We start from the raw sequence: 4833 nt of genomic DNA, 5'->3' as shown, positions 1-4833 counted from the left end.
TAGCCGCTTATTGCAAAGGGTAATCAAGGTATTCATGAGGTTGAGGTTTCGACTAACATTTTTAAGAGGCTCATTAGACTTTTGTAATTCAATTAAAATTTTATGCATATCACCTAATTTTTCCAAGATTTGGATTCCCTCTGGGTGTAGTTGAATCCTTTTTGTGGGGGCGGAGTTCCCAATATACCCTCTATTATTTCATAGGTAGTATTAGCATCACTCTCAATAAAATTCCCCTTAGCGGAAAAATCCAAAAGTTGTCCATGGGGCATAGTTAGTCCTACGTAGAAATTGCGAAGCAAATTTTTTATGTCCCCCTTTATAGTGCAAACACGATAGGATTCCATTATCCTATACCAAGCATCCTTCACATTTTCTCCTTGTTTCTGGAGTAAAGGACTTCAAAGTCCAGAGACAAAGGAGGGATAGTAACACTAGTCATTTTGACAAAGCAAGCAAACGAGCAAATAAAAATATTTATGTGTTTCTGTAAAAAAATTAGAAGTTGGGGAGATGAAAACGAGAGGCAAAGGCAAATAAAAATTAAGAGCTAGTAGATGATAGTTTGTGCGAAGGTACTTGATAGATTTTGGTGATGTCTCCCCGGCAACGGTGCTAGAAATTCTTCCTGCTACTTGTGAGCTGCGTTGGGATTTCCTCGAAGAGAAGAGGATGAAGCAGTACAGTAGAGATAAGTATTTCCCTTAGTTAAGAACCTAGGTTATCAATCCAGTAGGATAACCACACAGAACCTCATTAGCAGCACCTACACACACGAAAGCAAATATTTGCACCCAACGCAAACAAGGGGGTTGTCAATCCCCTCGGTGGTTATTTGCAAGGATCAAATCTCTTAGTGGTAGGTAAATAGATAAGAAAAGTGCAACAAGGTATTTTTGTGTCTTTATATATGATAAAGGTACCCCCGGGGCCATAGTTTTCACTAGAGGCTTCTCTCTCGAGCACATAACATACAGCGGGTGAACAAATTACTGTTGGGCAATTGATAGAAAAACACTTAGTTATGAAGATATTCAAGGCAATGCTCATGTATATAGGCATCACGTCCGAGACAAGTGACCGACTCCTGCCCGCATCCACTATTATTACTCCACCCATCGACCGCTATCCAGCATGCATCTAGGGTATTAAGTTAATAAAAACGGAGTAACACATCTTTTTATCCTTAATGGCCACAATACAAATACGTGTCATGTCCCTTTCTATCACTGGGATTGAGCACCGCAAGATTGAACACATCACAAAGCACCTTTTGCATTGCAAGATAAATCAATCTAGTTGGCCAAACTAAACGGCTAGATCGAAGAGAAATACAATGCTATAATAATCATGCATAAAAGAATTCAAAAAAGACTCAATTAATATTCATGAATAATCTGGTCATAAAGCCACAATTCATCGGGTCCCAACAAACACACCGCAAAAGAAGATTACATCGGATAGAACTAACATCGAGGAGAACATTGTATTGAAGATCAAAGAGAGAGAAGAAGCCATCTAGCTATGGACCCGTAGGTCTGTGATGAACTACTCACGCATCATTGGAAGGGCAACAAATGATGTAGAAGCCCTCCGTGATTGATTCTCCCTCCGACAGGGTGCCGGAAAAGGCCTCCAAATGGGATTGGGGAAGAACAGAAACTTGCGGTGATAGAAAAAGTGTTTTGGGTGGCTCTTTGGTATAATGGGGATATTTGGGAATTTATAGAAGTTGTAAGGGCATTTTTATCCCTTAGTTAGTTTTGGTGATTGATGACAATGCTTTTGCGGACTAATCATGTGCATCAAATACTTCAGATATATTGACTAGGCACAAGATGATTGGGTTCCCCTCAAAGTCTATAGAAGACGGCGTTTCTCTTTGGTTCTTTTCGGTGGTATTGAGTCGTAGGGAAGCCGTACTATTAAGAGGGGGTCCGCTTTGGAAAGGTTGGGTGGATTCATCACGTACACATCGTCCCTTGCACCTCCTTTCCTCTTGCCTTTGGAGCATCCTAAGTTTTCCTTGTCTATGAAATTATAGCTCTTGTCTGCCGAACTAGGAAGTGCGGTAGTACTGCTCGTCAGAGCGGTAGTACCGCAGGACCTTGCGGTAGTACCGCACGCTGGTGCAGTAGTACCGCAAGGCCCCACGGTAGTACCGCTTCTGGTAAGCGGTAGTACCGTGGTCCCTGCTTAGTTCTGCAACTACGCGGCTGTAAGGGGCGGATGTAATTTTTTACATCCGCACCTCGCGCGGTAGTACCGCGGCTGGCTTATGGTACTACCGCGTCGGGTTTTTGCATCGACTCCAACTCTGCGGAAGTAGCCACGCATGTAATTTTTTATATCCGTGCCTTCCCATCCCTGGACAGCCCCTGCCTTGCGGTAGTACCGCAAGGGGGAGCGGTAGTACCGCGCCAGCAGTACTACCGCCCTCTGCCATAGTGCTGTGTGGCTTTTCTGGTCTCTGCTGCATGGGCGGTAGTACCGCGGGGCTCTGCGGTAGTACCGCGTACCCCTGCGGTAGTACCGCGCCTCAGGTGCGGTAGTACCGCGTGCCCCTGCGGTAGTACCGCGTCTCAGGGGCGGTAGTACCGCGCTGCGCAGGCTGAGTTGGTGGATAACGGTTGGATTTGTTCTCCCACTATATAAGGGGTGTCTTCCTCCTCTAGTTGACCACCTCTTCCACCTCCAAGCTCCATTGTTGCTCTAAGCTCCATTTTCGCCCGATCTCCTTCCCTAGCCAATCAAACTTGTTGATTCTCTAAGGATTGGTTGAGGAGGCCCCGATCTACACTTCCACCAAGAGATATTTGAATCCCCCCTTGTGGATCTTGTTACTCTTGGGTGTTGAGCACCCTAGACGGTTGAGGTCACCGTGGAGCCATAGTCCATTGTGGTGAAGCTTCATGGTGTCGTTGGGAGCCTCCAATTAAGTTGTGGAGATTGCCCCAACCTTGTTTGTAAAGGTTCGGTCGCCGCCTTCAAGGGCACCAATAGTGGAATCACGGCATCTCGCATTGTGTGAGGGCGTGAGGAGAATACGGTGGCCCTAGTGGCTTCTTGGGGAGCATTGTGCCTCCACACCGCTCCAACGGAGACGTACTTCCTCTCAAAGGGAAGGAACTTCGGTAACACATCCTCGTCTTCACCGGCTCCACTCTTGGTTATCTCGTGCCTTTACTTGTGCAAGTTTATTTGTGCCTTATCTCTTGCTTGCGTGTATGCTTATTGTTGTTGCATCATATAGGTTGCTCACCAAGTTGCATATCTAGACAACCTACTTTGATGCAAAGTTTAGATTGGTAAAGAAAAGCCAAAAATTGTTAGTTGCCTATTCACCCCCCCTCTAGTCAATTATATCGATCCTTTCAGAAGTGGAATCAGGTCAGAAGGTGCCGCGAGGGGCCCACAAGCCTTGGGGGCGCCCCCTGCATGAGCTTGTCGCTCCCTTGTGACTCCTCAGGTCTTCTTCCTAACCTTCGTGGGTCCCTTCTGGTCCAGAAAAAAACAATCCAAAGTTTTTTCTCCGTTTGGACTCTATTTTATATGGATTTTCTGAAAAGCAAAAAACAGCAACTGACACTTGGCACTAGGTTAATAGGTTAGTCCCAGATAATGATATAAAATTGCATATAAAACACCCAAGATTGATATTATAATAGCATGGAACAAAAAAATTATAGATACGTTGGAGACGTATCAGTAAGACGAAGAAAACTCTTCCTTACCCTAAGGCTATTAGGCTACCTTCAAATAATGCAGTTTATTCCTCCTTTTTACAAGCAACAACTGATCTAAAAATGTCAATGCATGTGACCGAAATCTGTGACCTCTGACGCGACAGGTAGATATCTATGAGGACTAAAGGCAATATGATATAACGGCGATCCATTGAACCGGATGCTTGGTTTCGGTCTAACGACCTTAATTGTGGAAACGACCACTTTGTGGCAGCGGAGAAGCAGGACCAGAGAATGAAATATAATCCCTAGAGAAGGAGTTTAATTATGTTAGGGAGAACCGCCTATAGAACTCTTATATCAAATGCTATGAGTGCAATACAAGTAACTAGTATTACCGTCGCACTGGCACATTTTATAAAGTCTTACCATGAGCCGAAATCTCTCTGCACCTAATCTCTTCATTGCAGGAAATACAACCGTAGCTTTTATTCATGCCATTTACATTTACTAGCTCTCTTAGTTGTTACTACAATTCTCTATATTTGTCAAACTGGTTTATTCGTGATTCGGGACAGTAACCATATATGTAGAAGCACCCGCAGTTACTTCACATAAGAACTGTGATGCCTTGTGTGTAATAGAAATCCTACTTATAAATACTCTCCTCCGCTCTCCGTTGGGACGATTACTCATTGGGATACTTCTGCGAAAGTTCTACACTACCCTATTTGGCTTGCAGGCATGTAACGCCCGGATAATCAAGCTACAGTAATCCCACACAAATAGTGCCACGTCACCACGGTTACTTTGCTAAACTACCGTTAGGTCAAACCGGTTAAAAATTCAAATTCAAATTAATGTCAACGATAAAAGTTTTTCAAAATTTAAAACAAAAATGTTCGGGAGGTGCCATATTTTGCATAAGTAAATATGGTGTAATAAACACATTTTTATAAAATGCCTAGATAATTTAAAATGATTTAAAACAGAAAAGAGAAATAAATAAAAGAAATGCAAAACAGAAAACAGAAGAAAAGAAAAAAAAAAGGAGCCCCCCCCGCGCTGGGCCGTGGCCCAACTTGGCCGAACGGCCTCGGCCCACCAGGCCACCACCTGGGCCGGCCCACCCCGCTGCCATAACCTT

The sequence above is a fragment of the Triticum aestivum genome, chromosome 2D (assembly GCF_018294505.1).
Source record: "Triticum aestivum cultivar Chinese Spring chromosome 2D, IWGSC CS RefSeq v2.1, whole genome shotgun sequence".
NCBI classification, from domain to species: domain Eukaryota; kingdom Viridiplantae; phylum Streptophyta; class Magnoliopsida; order Poales; family Poaceae; genus Triticum; species Triticum aestivum.
The sequence above is the reverse complement of the archived record's forward strand: the minus strand, read 5'-3'. Positions refer to the sequence as shown.